The sequence below is a fragment of the Bos grunniens genome, chromosome 21 (genome assembly GCF_055505025.1).
Source record: "Bos grunniens cultivar Pamir isolate PY7600 chromosome 21, Bosgru_T2T1.0, whole genome shotgun sequence".
Lineage (NCBI taxonomy): Eukaryota > Metazoa > Chordata > Mammalia > Artiodactyla > Bovidae > Bos > Bos grunniens.
In genome coordinates, this window is record NC_141185.1 from 23,382,106 (window position 1) to 23,397,467 (window position 15,362).

Below are 15,362 nucleotides of genomic sequence, written 5' to 3' on the forward strand. Positions count from 1 at the left end.
TTTGGCCCTTTCCGCTCCATTCTGACTCGCTTGTGTGGCAGCCCTGTGTAAACTCTTGAAAACCAAGTGGCTGCACTCTGTGTCCTCCCTCTGGCTCCTTTGTACACGCACGCGTGCGTACGTGCCTATGCACATGCGTGTGTGAGTCTGACAGTGTTATGTGGGTGGAGATTGTCAGTCTCCCATATCTGGGTAAGGCCTCAACACCTAGTAACAAGGCTAGTTTCCACACAGCACACTTAATGACTCTTAATATCTCCAATGACGGAAAGATTGTCTCTGAACTAGTGCTGTGTGTTCATTGCATAAAGGATCATAATGAAACATACCTGCAGGAAGACTTCAAAGGAGTTTAATCTTGGAGATTTCTAAGAGGAAAATTTCTTGAATGGTTTCCTAATTATGAAACTTTGTTCAGACTTATTTTAAATTTCATTATGTGAAATAAATGTGTGTGCTGATTACATAAGACAGAATGTAAAACTGAATGTTGCCTGAGCTGGAGTTGTCTGTGCTTCTGAATGTTTTCTGTCTTAGGCAGGAGAGCTGAGGAAGGTGGGCATGGTTACTCACTTGTGGCACACAGGCAATTAGGCAGAGTGGGGCAGTGGAGGAGTTTCGGCAGTTTGGCTGTTCTGAGCACATACACCTGGAAATGGCCTAGTTGCATTATCCTCAGGAGTTATATATGTGTATGACAGTAGCCTAATGGCTGGCTGAAATGAGCCTTAAAGAGTAATTTCTGAAGACCTACTTCATTTATTCTCTGATAGCATGTAACCCAGTCATGACCTATGCTATTATGTATGTTCAAGTTAGTCAATACTGTATTTTATCACTTCCAATGGAAAGAGTAGACTCTTACCTAGAGTCACCCAGAAAAAAAATTATATATATACACACACACACAAACAATGAGACATAAACAAAATTGAATAGAAATGAATATCCTTAAAGAACAAGTTCTGTATATTAAATCCATTTTTCCTGACCTAGTCAGAAGTCTCTAATGCTAAGTGTTAGAGTGAACTTAATGCATTAAAGTTGAAAGAGAAATCAATTAGCAGGCACATTTTTCTCAACAGAAATATGCTGTTTCAGTGGGTATTTATACCGGCAGCTGTGTTTGAAATGCCAATCAAAGTTAAATTTTGTTCAGGCAATGTGATTGGTTTATAAGATTTGGAAGTTTTATGTCATTTTAGTTGGGGCTGATACAGGAGGCTTTCTGACTGTTGGTGGTTGTCTGGGAGTGGGGCATAGAACTGTGAAGCTGGAAGGATCTGTAAAGATTACCTGTGGTACCCCCACTGCCATACCCAACCACCTTATCTTGTGAGGAAATCAAAATCCATTGAGGTGTTCCCTTATATGGAATAGTAGTAGCATAGGAGTGACTGAACTAGGATGGGAACTCAGGATCCAGCCACAGTCAGCCTGGTTCACCCCTGCATCAGTTTTGAACACTTCCCTTAGGCATCCCAGTGAACACTGAAGAAGGCCCCTCTTATTCCAAGGGCCTCTGCAGGTTGCTGCCCTTCTTTGAGTTTCTGGATCTCTGCCAGCATCAGCAGCAGGCCTGGGAATGAGGAGGAAGCAAGAAATAAGAGGAGAAAAGAGGGAGGGGGAAGATGACCATAGAAGAGTGTCCCTGTTTCTAAACTAATAAGATGGACTTTCTCTAGTGACTGAAAAGGGTGTCTGATGGCCAAATCCAAGACAAGAGCCAGAAATGCTTTAAACAGTTGATAGCATCATTTGACTCTTCACCCAGCCTTTCAGTGTAGTGCCTTTCAAAAACAACAAAAATTTGGATGAAAAACTTTTATTTCATTTCTATTTGTTTGCATACACAGTCATGAACTTAGGGGTACCTAATAATTTTTTTGCATTATTTGTACGGGTTGCTGTGTCCATGACCAAACCATGTAACATGATCTATAAATAAAGGTGTTTATTTTTGGCCACTCGAAAAATAGTTGTTAGATGATGGGCATTTAGCACAAAAATTTTATAAGTTTCAGGGCTTTTTTGCTTTCAGCTTCAGCAGATATCCCTATGATTAGTGACTTACTTCAGCTGAGACCCTTAGAGAACATGTAAATATTGATAAAAATGGTTTGAGTTTCCATATATTTAAAAACTAACATAATTCCTCTCCAGCTACATAAAATAGGCATCTGATAAATATTTTCTTTGTTGAAAGAATGAATGAATGAGGCGATGCTAGGGAACTAAAAGTGGCTGACTAAATTAGAGATTGGGCTGCTTAAAAAAAAATTTGGCAACATTAGCCTAATGTTATTTGGTAGACAAAGTAAGGTACAGTATGCATTGCTAACCTCATTAAGTTCCAAATAAAACTCTATCCTTTACACCATTTCTACAAGAGGTTTTATTAGATTTCCTTAACTGGTGTCATATTTTTTTGGCCAGGGCATTTTTAACCAGCTTCACATAAATAAAGTTCTATTTTGTCACCATGTCATAGTAAAATAAACTGCTTGTACTATGCATCCCTGCCAAAGCCAGAGCAGACGGGGCAGGGATATAAATGTGTCAGTATTCGGGGAGAGAAAACACATAAATGCACATGGCGACTCTCTTAACTCCGAGGCTCAGCGTGATACTAATTCATTTGGGTGACATTTAGAAAGCTACTCCCAACATAAATAATAGGTATATGGTGGGGGGTATCTCTGACAGACACACAGTTGAAAAAAAATGGCCTGAAAGAATGCACATCGGATTTTACAGGTGCTCAGAACATTGATGTACAGTGATGGATGATCTTTTTGCTGAAGGTTGACATAATGTTGAATGGAATGTTTTGTTTATATCTGGTACCAAGTTTATTGACCAGCACCAAAGGGTAGGACCAGGCTGGGATTTGAACAGTTCCCCCCCCCCTTTTTTGTGGAAACTATTTTCTATGTCCCACCCCCTCACAGGCAATAGTTCTTAAGTTGTTTCACAGATATCATTCCACAAGATGGATTACTCTCTTTAAAAAAAAATCTTAAGCCTAAGTATTCATTACCAAAGGTGAAATTTTTGATGAGTAAATATGAAAAATTAGGCAGAGAAGATTTTTAACACATTTATCATACATCTTTAATCTGTTTGTCATCTCTAATGTGTCCACAGTTAAAATTCCCATGATTAATAGTGCGTTGCTACCGAGAGTGCCTGTAGATAAAATCAAGAGACCAACAAGTCAACCAGGCCATTTGAATGACAGCATAGACTTGTCCCCATGGTGCCCTTTCCCATATGGATGAAAACAGAATTAGAATAAAAAATAGGAAAAACTTTTAGTATCAGTCCAAGTGATAATTTCCTTTCACCACCAAGTAGGAAATTATCACTATACAAAAGTAATCCCTTTGGGAAAATTTTCCAAGTACTTAGCATAAATTATTTCTTTCATGATGTCAGCCATTATACTAGTTATTATAACCTCTTGAGCAATGCAGTACATTCTTTTTTCTTGATGGTTGCACCTTTCAAGTTAATTTTGCCATGACCATCTTTAGTCACTTTTAGTTTGTTTGCTCATTTATTCATTCTTTCATTTATTCACTTTATTCAGTAAATATTTCTGAAGCCTATCCTGTGCCAGGTTTTTAGGAGGAGGAAAAATGCATCAGACAAGGGACTTCCAGTGGTTTAAAAAGCAGTAGAGTAAATAAGACAGGTGTGAAAATGCTCCAAATATAAGGTAGAACATGATACACGTCCTTAGATTGTTGCTGGCAGCACTGGGAGGTGAAGATGCAGGAATGACCATTAGTTCTTTCTGGAGGGCTCTGGAAAAACTTCCTAGAAATGGCAGTATTTGAGGTGGGCTTTAAAGGTTGCCTAGAATTTGCACCTCCAGAGAACAGGAAAGCCACAACAGACACAAGGAAAATGACGAAAGGTGCAGAGGAAAGGAAGGGAGGGAAAAGTGAAGAAACCGAAGAATGATGGGAACAGAAGATGGGACCAGATCACCAAAGACCTTGAGAGGCCAACTAAAGGGTTCAGGCCTTCTTCCTTAGTCAGTGGGAGGAATTCAAAGTCTTTAGCAGAAACAAACTTGATTAGCACTGTGCTTAGAAAAGCACTCTCCAGAATGGTGGTGGCTATTTTTTAGTCACTAAGTCATGACCTACTCTTTGCAACACCATGGACTGTAGCCCACCAGGCTCCTTTGTCCATGGGATTTCCCAGGCAAGAATACTGGATTGGGTTGCCATTTCTTTCCCCAGGGTATCTTCCTAACCCAGGGATCGAACCTGTGTCTCCTGCATCTCCTACATTGGCAGGCAGATTCTTTATTGCTGAGCCTCCAGAATGGGGTGGAGGATAAAGAGAAGAAGGTGAGGAGGCTAGTTGGATGAGTGGGAAAGAATTCCTGTGAATGAACATGGAGAGGAAGAGGTGGACAGTGGAGTGGAAATATGAGGCAGAGGTCACATCAGAGGGTCAGAGACATGTTTAGGGGACTGATGCATCAAGATCAACTTTCAGATTTCAGCTGAGGACTAGGAAAGTCAGTAAAAATGGGGGCAGGTTTCAGTTCAGTTCAGTCGCTCAGTCATGTCCGACTCTTTGGGACCCCATGAATTGCAGCACGCCAGGCCTCCCTGTCCATCACCAACTCCCAGAGTTCACTCACACTCACGTCAATCGAGTCGGTGATACCATCTAGCCATCTCATCCTCTGTTGTTCCCTTCTCCTCCTGCCCCCAATCCCTCCCAGCATCAGTCTTTTCCAATGAGTCAACTCTTCACATGAGGTGGCCAAAGTACTGGAGTTTCAGCTTTAGCATCATTCCTTCCAAAGAAATCCCAGGGCTGATCTTCAGAATGGACTAGTTGGATCTCCTTGCAGTCCAAGGGACTCTCAAGAGTCTTCTCCAACACCACAGTTCAAAAGCATCAATTCTGCAATGCTCAGCTTTCTTCACAGTCCAACTCTCACATTCATACATGACCACTGGAAAAACCATAGCCTCGACTAGATGGACCTTTGTTGGCAAAGTAATGTCTCTGCTTTTCAATATGCTATCTAGGTTGGTCATAACTTTCTTTCCAAGGAGTAAGCATCTTTTAATTTCATGGCTGCAATCACCATCTGCAGTAATTTTGGAACCCAAAAAAATAAAGTCTGACACTGTTTCCACTGTTTCCCCATCTATTTCCCATGAAGTAATGGGACCAGATGCCGTGATCTTCGTTTTCTGAATGTTGAACTTTAAGCCAACTTTTTCACTCTCCACTTTCACTTTCATCAAGAGGCTTTTTAGTTCCTCTTCACTTTCTGCCCAGAGAAGGCGATGGCACCCCACTCCAGTACTCTTGCCTGGAAAATCCCATGGGTGGAGGAGCCTGGTAGGCTTCAGTCCATGGGGTCGCTAAGAGTCGGACACGACTAAGCGACTTCACTTTCACTTTTCACTTTCATGCATTGGAGAAGGACATGGCAACCCACTCCAGTGTTCTTGCCTGGAGAATCCCAGGGACAGGGGAGCCTGGTGGGCTGCCGTCTATGGGGTCACACAGAGTCGGACATGACTGAAGTGACTTAGCAGCAGCAGCAGCTCTTTCTGCCATAAGGGTGATGTCATCTGCATATCTGAGGTTATTGATATTTCTCCCGGCAATCTTGATTCCAGATTGTGCTTCTTCCAGCCCAGCGTTTCTCATGATGTACTCTGCATAGAAATTAAATAAGCAGGATGACAACATACAGCCTTCATGTACTCCTTTTCCTGTTTGGAACCAGTCTGTTGTTCCATGTCCAGTTCTAACTGTTGCTTCCTGACCTGCATACAGGTTTCTCAAGAGGCAGGTCAGGTGGTCTGGTATTCCCATCTCTTGAAGAATTGTCCACAGTTTATTGTGATCCACACAGTCAAAGGCTTTGGCATAGTCAAAAAAGCAGAAATAGATGTTTTTCTGGAACTCTCTTGCTTTTTCGATGATCCAGCGGATGTTGGCAATTTGATCTCTGGTTCCTCTGCCTTTTCTAAAACCAGCTTGAACATCAGGAAGTTCAGGGTTCACATATTGCTGAAGCCTGGCTTGGAGAATTTTGAGCATTACTTTACTAGCGTGTGAGATGAATGCAATTGTGCGGTAGTTTGAGCATTCTTTGGCATTGCCTTTCTTTGGGATTGGAATGAAAACTGACCTTTGCCAGTCCTGTGGCCACTGCAGAGGCAGGCCTAGAAGCAGTAAACTGCCAAGTTCATTTCTGGACACCAGTATGATAATCTGGATCTACAGAATCATAGTATATGTATCTTTGAATTCCCAATTTCTAACAAACTGTGGATGCTGAATGAAGTTGAAATGTTATTTGACACACAGGTTATCTCATGTGAAGATGTCCAGTAGACAGTTGGAAAATCAGGCAAGTCATAATTTATTTTCTCTCTTCACAGTGCCTGGCTGTAGGATACAGTTAAATATCTAATAGGTTTTATTTCTTAACCAGGAGAGTGGCTAAAATACATAAACAGTAAATAAACATTTTTGAATGTTTCTTTCTTATTGTGTCAATTTCAAAAATGATATGTATACCCTTTTCCCAGTTAATACAAATCACAATATTTGAAATATGTGGTCTTATGCTGAGAAAAATTTTATGCCAAAAAACTTGGTGCCAATAGTGAAGTGTTCTCTACTCTGGCAGTAAAGGACACTTCTAGCCGTTTGCTTGCAAAACAAATAAAGACAATTATTCAAAAGTTTTCACCTCTGTTTGTTTTCCATCTATTGAATATTAATTTTAGCAGGCATGGATTTATATTTTTCAGTTTGGAGCTAATCACTTACAAACTTTTATATCCTATTTTGTTGTGTCTTGATTTTTCCTTGGTATTCCATATCCCCAACTTTACATATACTTTAAGATTTCCAACTTGATTTTGCACACCGTTTATGCTGTTTTCATGTTACAAACCTTATGGATTACAAAATAGAAATATTAATGCAATCTTTGTTATTTAGCCCAGCCTTCCATTTACACAAAGTAGCCCAGAAGTATCCCACTGTATTTATATTAAATTCAAGAGTTGATTAAGAAACCTCTTGAAGTTCAAGCACATTTCTGATTAGCAATAGCTTATATGTAGTATGTCATGTTATCATTAACCAAATATTTTCTGACATTCAAGCCCCGATAACCAAAAGCAGTGTTTAGACATGGACCACAATGCAGGCAATTGATACTTCAAAAGTAAATAAGTAGAGGTGGAGATAGAATAGCAAAATGATAAAAATCAAATTCCACAATACTGCTGAAGGGTTCAGTGAAGACCGGGTGGCCACAGCTTGATGATAGATGAGTAACCAGATCTAAATGTTCTGTAAATACCCAGCCATTTGAGCGAAGTCTTCTTGAATATCCCATTCTTCATACCTGAAACATGACAACTTGTAGACTAAGCCCAAACTCTAGAAGGTGTAGTCTTTTTTTCCAAGACCCCAGTCCCGTATACTGGATAAAAATGGGATTTGTTTGTATCGTGCTTTGGGGGTTTGTCTTTTTAGGATTTATTGTTATGATGTTAAGGCATCACTGTTTTTTGTTTTGTTTTTACGCTTTATTGTGTAAAACACAGAAAAAGCACAGACTTCCCAAAATTGTCTGTTTGAAATTGGTGAGACTTTATGATATCTAGACTTTATGATATCTAGACTTTATGATATCTAGACTTCGTTGGTTTATGAGTTGCTTCTAATCCTGATGTCATTTATTGTTACTGGGTCTTCCCTTGTAGCTCAATCAGTAAAGAATCTGCCTGCAATGTAGGAGACGTGGGTTCGAACCCTGGGTTGAGAAGATCCCCTGGAGAAGGAAGTGGCAATGCACTCCAGTATTCTTGCCTGGAGAATCCCATGGACAGAGGAGCATGGCAGGCTATAGTCCTTGGGGTCGCAGGCGTCAGACACGACTTCGTGATTAAACCACCACATAAAAATTTCACTATTTATTTAGGGAACAGTGGTATGTGATATATAGTAATAAAATTGAGAAAATAATTCCACCTTTCAAGAAATTTATCCACAGAGATAATAATAGTCATCAGATCAGATCAGATCAGTCACTCAGTCGTGTCCGACTCTTTGCGACCCCATGAATCGCAGCACACCAGGCCTCCCTGTCCATCACCAACTCCCGGAGTTTACTCAGACTCACGTCCATCGAGTCAGTGATGCCATCCAGCCATCTCATCCTCTGTCATCCCCTTCTCCTCCTGCCCCCAATCCCTCCCAGCATCAGGGTCTTTTCCAATGAGTCAACTCTTCGCATGAGGTGGCCAAAGTACTGGAGTTTCAGCCTTAGCACCATTCCTTCCAAAGAAATCCCAGGGCTGATCTCCTTCAGAATGGACTGGTTGCATCTCCTTGCAGTCCAAGGGACTCTCAAGAGTCTTCTCCAACACCACAGTTCAAAAGCATCAATTCTTCGGCGCTCAGCCTTCTTCACAGTCCAACTCTCACCTCCATACATGACCACAGAAAAAACCATAGCCTTGACTAGACGAATCTTTGTTGGCAAAGTAATGTCTCTGCTTCTGAATATGCTATCTAGGATGGTCATAACTTTCCTTCCAAGGAGTAAGCGTCTTTTAATTTCATGGCTGCAGTCACCATCTGTAGTGATTTTGGAGCCCAGAAAAATAAAGTCTAACACTGTTTCCACTGTTTCCCCATCCATTTTCCGTGAAGTGGTGGGACTGGATGCCATGATCTTCGTTTTCTGAATGTTGAGCTTTAAGCCAACTTTTTCACTCTCCACTAAAGTTCCTCTTCACTTTCTGCCATAAGGGTGGTGTCATCTGCATATCTGAGGTTATTGGTATTTCTCCCGGCAATCTTGATTCCAGCTTGTGTTTCTTCCAGTCCAGCGTTTCTCATGATGTACTCTGCATATAAGTTAAATAAACATGGTGACAATATACAGCCAATAATAGTCATGGACACATATAAATATAGGAATTTTCAGAACATAAAATAATGGACACCCTCCCTGCAAAAAATTGGTATATTGTTTCCTGCTTCAATAGCTGTACTGCCAGGAACTGAAAAGAAGAAGATAATTGTTCATTCTACTGTGATTCTTTTTTTTTGGTTCAAGTTTACCCTGCATTCATTGTACCTGAAAAAAGACTATCTGAAGCATGAGCAAAATGAAGCTTTTGCAGGATTCCTCTGCTTAGGGTCTGTGTAACCAGTGAATCATTCTGTGGGGTTCCAGAATACAAAGTCTTAACTGGTGAAATCTCTGGAAAACCCCAAAGATTGTAATCAAAGCTCTGAATTGATTCAGTGTATTTGAGTGAAACTGTGCTATATATCCACAATGGGAGATCAAGATTGCTCTCTTAGTGATGTAGGAAATACCAGGATCTCTCAGCCATCTATTTCCCTAGTAGGGAAAAACAGGCTAACCCATGGAATTGAGAAAGTGTCTTCGGTGTGCCTGACTTTCATCCATTCATTTGTTTATTCCTTTACTGGTTTATTCTCTTTTTCATTCACTCAATCATTTGTTCATTTATAAAAAGACATCCAGAATGTGTTATCTTAGGCATTGAAGTCAGAAGATGAATAAAATGATTCTTAACCTTGTCTAGTGGAACACACAGAAATGAACAACTATATATTACAGTATAACAACTATTCCATTTACTATAGTATGATTACTTCTTTTAATATAATAGAACTAATATGAGCACATTCTTAAGGGAAATGGAGAAAGAAAATACCCTGATAGAGTAGAAATAAGGAAAGGCTTTACAGTATGAATCAGTTATTCCCAAATAATTTTTTCCTAAAAGCATACCAATCCATAATGGAGTCTTTGTTGGTTTGTGTGAAATAAGAAAAGTAAAGAATACATCTTCATAATTAATTTCAATCAGTTTAAGGAACTGTCACTTTTAAGATTCTGCCCTTTCTACTTTTGTGGTATTAAAATGTCCTTTCTGTTTTGTGAAATAATGGTAAGAGTTGGTGATGGTAATCTAAAAATTTTTCTTGCTTGGCAAAGTGAAAACTTGGCAACCCAGTTATTCCTTATTTTTTTTTTAATTTACTGGTTTGTGAAGTCTGGTCATTTAAGAACCATGTGGACAATATTTGAGGTTAGCTTTTGCTTAGGTTTACCTATTGTCCAAATCCTGACAATAGTTAGAAGCTAGTAAATCCAGAAATATTATATTTCTAATGGCAAGAGAATCTGAAAAGACCATTAGTTTCAAAGAGTGTAAAGTGTCCTCATGGGCAGTTCAAAAGAGACAGAGTCATCATTGAATAAGCTTTGTCCAGTGTTCCTTTCCTTGTCATTTTGTGAACTCATGGTTGTCAACCGTACTTTACCACAAAATTGACCCTGGTTCCATGTCAGAGACAGAAAATTCTGTAGGATGGACCAATGTCTGTTTCAGTGAGATATAGTCTTATAATAACTGGATATGTTTGTGTTTCCACTATAATTATAAACACTCCAGATTTATCTGCTTCACTGATAAAGAACCACTTAATTGGATGAGATTTCCAAACACCTACCACTTATCTGAAAAGCTAAGAGTTTTCCTCACTGTGATCTGCACCTGTGGCAGAACTCTGGAGGCACAACCAAATGGTTACGAGTCTTACATCCACAGCCTTGGTTTGTGCAGATAGTTAATGCCTAAACAGAAAGGCCAGGCCCCATAGCCCTACTTCTCTGAGTCCTGGGCATGTCCAGTACAGAACACTGGACAGAACAGGGGTTAAGAGCAGTTAATGTGTCCTGAATGTAATCATTTTACTTGGTCTGCATTGATACCAAATTGCCAATTCTTATGCAATCACAAGGCAGAGTATTTTAAAACAATGTGAGTATGTACAATAATATACAAAAATATATTAGCCATTTCTTATACAAGCACACACATAATTAGCTTGCACAAATCTCATACTCATTTCTCCCAAGAGATTGGCCTTGTCTCTATGCCTAGACAGAAAATAGAAACATACAGTTAGCATTGTTTTGCTTTTTCTTTCTATTTAAATAAAAACCAGCTCAATTGGATAGTTTTGCAATGGCTAAAAGTTAAGTAGAGCTAGCCTATTTTCTTAGAGAATCATGAGTTGGCTAAAATTTAGCACTGCAAAATATAAAAGGAATGGAGTACTAAAGATAGCTTTTACAGTAAATTTTTTTCAAGAAATCATTTTTTATTCAGTAATGGCATTTGGGAATATTTTAGAGATCAAATAAACTTTTCCTTTCATTTTGAGTTTGAGGGAGCAGGCTCAGAGAGGATAAGTGACTTTTTCAAGAAGGATAGTCAGATCTAAGCTAGATCATTTTAATACCAATTGGCTTGTTTGAATATTACTATTAGGTTGGTGTAAGTGTAATTGCAGTTTTTGCATCTTGAAATTTGCTGTTTAATATTGGAATACATTCTTAATAAATGTGGTTATGTTATACATCATATTTTAATGTGCATTTCTTGTTTTATGTTTTTTGCTAGTGACTTACTACTTGCTGTTTATCATATTTTTGGGGGCTATGGAAATATTGTTAGACAAAAAGCAAATTCAAATAATTTTCTTATCCAAGTTCAAAATGGGTCGTAAAGCAGTAGAGACAGCTCACAACATCAACAACACATTTGGCCCAGGAACTGCTAACAAATATACAGTGCAGCAGTGGTTCAAGAAGTTTTGCAAAGGAGAAGAAAGCCTCGAAGATGAGGAGCAGAGTGGCTGGCCATCAGAAGCTGATAATGACCAATTTGAGAGCCATCATCCTGGCTGATCCTCTTACGACTACACGAGAAGTTGCCGAAGAACTCAACGTCAACCATTCTATGGTTGTTCAGCATTTGCAGCAAATTGGAAAGGTGAAAAAGCTCGATAAGTGGGTGCCTCATGAGCTGACTGCAAATCAAAAGACTCATCACTTTGAATTGTCATCTTCTCTTATTCTGCACAGCAAAAACAAACCATTTCTTGATCTGATTGTATCATGAAACAGAAAGTAGATTTTATATGACAACCAGCGATGACCAACTCAGTGGTTGGACCAAGAAGAAGCTCCAAAGCACTTCCCAAAGCCAAACTTGCACCAAAAAAAGGTCATGGTCACTGTTTGGTGGTGTCTGATCCACTACAGCTTTCTGAATCCTGGCAAAACCATTATCTCTGAGAAGTATGCTCAGCAAATTGATGGGATGCACCAAAACTGCAATGACTGCAGCTAGCATTGGTCAACAGAAAGGGCCCACTTCTTCCCCATGACAATGTCAGACTGCATGTTGTACAACCAACACTGCAAAAGTTGAACCAATTGGGCTACAAAGTTTTGCCTCATCTGTCATATTCACATGATCTTTTGCCAACCATCTACCACTTCTTCAAACATCTCGACAACTTTTTGCAGGGAAAATCCTTCCACAACCAGCAGGATGTGGAAAATGCTTCCACCACCAGAAGGATGAACTTTTCAAGAGTTCTTGAATCCTAAAGCATGGATTTTTATGCTATAGGAATAAATCAACTTATTTCTTGTTGGCAAAAATGTGTTGATTTTAATCATCCCTATTTTGATTAATAAAGATGGTTTTAGTCTATTTATAATAACTTAAAATTCATGGTTTGATACTGGAATTACTTTTGGACCAACCTAATCATTTACTGTTGCAGTCCATGGATTGCGAACAGTCAGACACAACTTAGCGACTGAACAATACATTTTAATTGTTTGTTTATATTTTTGAAAAACAATTCTTTGCAAAAAAATCTATTTCCTGCACAAATATTTAGAAAAAATAATTAACTCTGTCTGATGGATAGGTATGTAGATAGAGGAAAGTCCTATTTCTTTTATTTGATCCAGTCTCATAACTAGAGGGATTGACAAGGTCTGTGCCTTGGTTAGTAAGGAGCTTGGCATTTGAGATGCAGAGAGTTGCAAGGATTCAGAGCAGTGCAGTGGAAAAAGTGGTAGAAAAATGTAACTAATCAGTAGTCCCCAAATTTCCTAAGTTATATATTTTTGAATGTTATCACTATTTTAAGTTACTATGTTGTTTACACCATGTTTTGGAACACCATTATTGATTCCTCAAAAATAGACTATTTGTCTTGGTAACTACTAGGGGTTTCTTTGCTTTGTTTCTTTGTTTTGTGATGACAAGAGAAAAGTCAAATTATTTCTCTTTTTGTGTAATTTTAAAGAAGGACATAGTTTATAGTGTGTGACTTGGTTACCAAAACTTTTCCCCTGAGACAAATAGAGAAGGCTGCATCTGTAGACTGTGGATAGATGTGGTTGGCTTCAGATTGCCTCTTTTTTACTTTGTAGAGTCAAGGCAGAGAGTATCAACAATGTAATTTCAGCAACCATAGTGGAGGAAATCTTGGTGTTAGGATATAGAGCCTAGTGTTTGGTCTCTTGGAGAGCTGTTGAAGGGTGGGGTGGGAAGCATAGAATGTATATTCCTGGCTGCCTGGTTGAAATATCCTTCCATACTCCAAGACAAGGGTGCAGGGACTTAGGCTTTGATTCTTGGGATTCCAGGCTTTTCCAGAAAATGAGAGGGAATAAGAGGTCCAGTTGGCCCATTTCTTCAAGTAATAATTTATAAAACAAATCATTTGATTATCCTTTGAAATGAGAATGTGAGTTGGAGGTTGGGCTGTGGGGCAAGTTTTTGCTGATGCCAAGTCAAGTAATTTGACTTGGTCAAATTTGACTTAGTCTAACACCAGAAGATCCTCAGTGTTTCCCACACTGCCCTTTAACTAGAATGCAGACTTCCAGTGGCCAGGGACTATGCCTATTTATTAACCATGTGCACTTTCTAAAACATGGTAGGAGCTATGATTAGTCTGCTAAGGTGGCAGTAATAAAATAACCACAGACTGGGTGACTTGAACGAGAGAAATTTATTTCCTACAGTTCTAGAGACCAGAAGTTCATCCACAAGGTGCAGCCGAGTGGGTTTCTGGTGGGACATCACTTTCCAGCTTGTAGACAGCTGTGCCCTGGCTGTGTCCTCACATGGCCTTTGGAAAGAGAAAGGGATCTCTGGTATCTCTTCTTTTTATAAGGACAGTAATCCCATCAGATGAGGAGCCCTCTTCATGAATTCATTTAACCTTAAAGAATCTTCCTGCAGTGCAGGAGACACAGGTTCAGTCCCTGGGTCAGGAAGATCCTCTGGAGAAGGAAATGGTAACCCACTCCTGTATTCTTGCCTGGGAAATCCCATGGTCAGAGGAGCCTGGTGGTCTACAGTCCACAGGGTCATAAAAGAGTCAGACACAACTGAGTGACTGAACAACAGCAACAACTTCTTAATGTCCTTGTCTCCAAATATGATCGCATTGGGGATTAGGCTTCAATATATGAATTTGGAGGGGGATGTAATTCAATCCATAACAAGGTAATAAAAGTTTATTGGATAAATGAATTGATAAAACAAATGATAGTTATTCAGCAATAATACAAAGGTTAAGGGTGATATGTGATTTTGTAAAGTATCTTGCAGCAAATTCCATGGTCCAGGGTTTCCTCAAATGCATTCTATGGGATTCTAGTCTCTCAAGATGCTCTCTGAGAATAGGATTTACATGGTTTAAACACATTTGGAGAACTCTGTATACTATATCCCTCTCTTGGAGAGTCAGATTATACTTTAACATAATAAAACCTCTTCTATGTCAGAAAAGAGAACTGTTAACTGTATTTAGCCCAGACTTTCCTTCCACATATTGGATACAGAACCTTCCCTCCATTTTTTTTTTTTTTAAACTAGTGCAATGGCAACCCACTCCAGTACTGTTGCCTGGAAAACCCCATGGACGGAGGAGCCTGGGAGTCTGCAGTCCATGGGGTCACTGAGGGTCGGACACAACTGAGCAACTTCACTTTCACTTTTCACTTTCATGCATTGGAGAAGGAAATGGCAACCCACTCCAGTGTTCTTGCCTGGAGAATCCCAGGGACGGCGGAACCCGGTGGGCTGCCGTCTATGGGGTCACACAGAGTCGGACATGACTGAAGCAACTTAGCAAGCAAGTGCTATTTATTGCCCATTTTGAAAATGCTTCAAATCCTACTGAAGGGTAATATCTGTAGGCTCAGAATTGGAAGGGGAGGGGCAAATGGAGATTTCTAGTCTATCCTGTTTTCCATTTACCATTTCAACTCAACTTCAAACTCTTAGGACATTAGAATCTAGAAATAGATATTAATATATAAACTTAAACTTTGTAATATGGTAATAAAAATAAAAATTGTTTTATTAAGATAAAAAAATTATCTCCTAAATATGGGAGTGACTATGAAAAAGAGAAGGCCC

At 39.4% G+C, this 15,362-nt stretch overlaps 1 protein-coding gene and 1 pseudogene across 17 annotated transcripts in view; both read left to right on the forward strand.

Annotated features, from left to right (window-relative positions):
• The window catches only part of SLC25A21 (solute carrier family 25 member 21), a 528,802-nt gene that overhangs the window by 219,799 nt on the left and 293,641 nt on the right, over positions 1-15,362 (forward strand). The window lies entirely within an intron of this gene.
• Positions 9-12,674, forward strand: LOC147349229 (histone-lysine N-methyltransferase SETMAR pseudogene; annotated as a pseudogene). The gene has a single exon (XR_015149716.1). The product of XR_015149716.1 is annotated as a histone-lysine N-methyltransferase SETMAR pseudogene (transcript).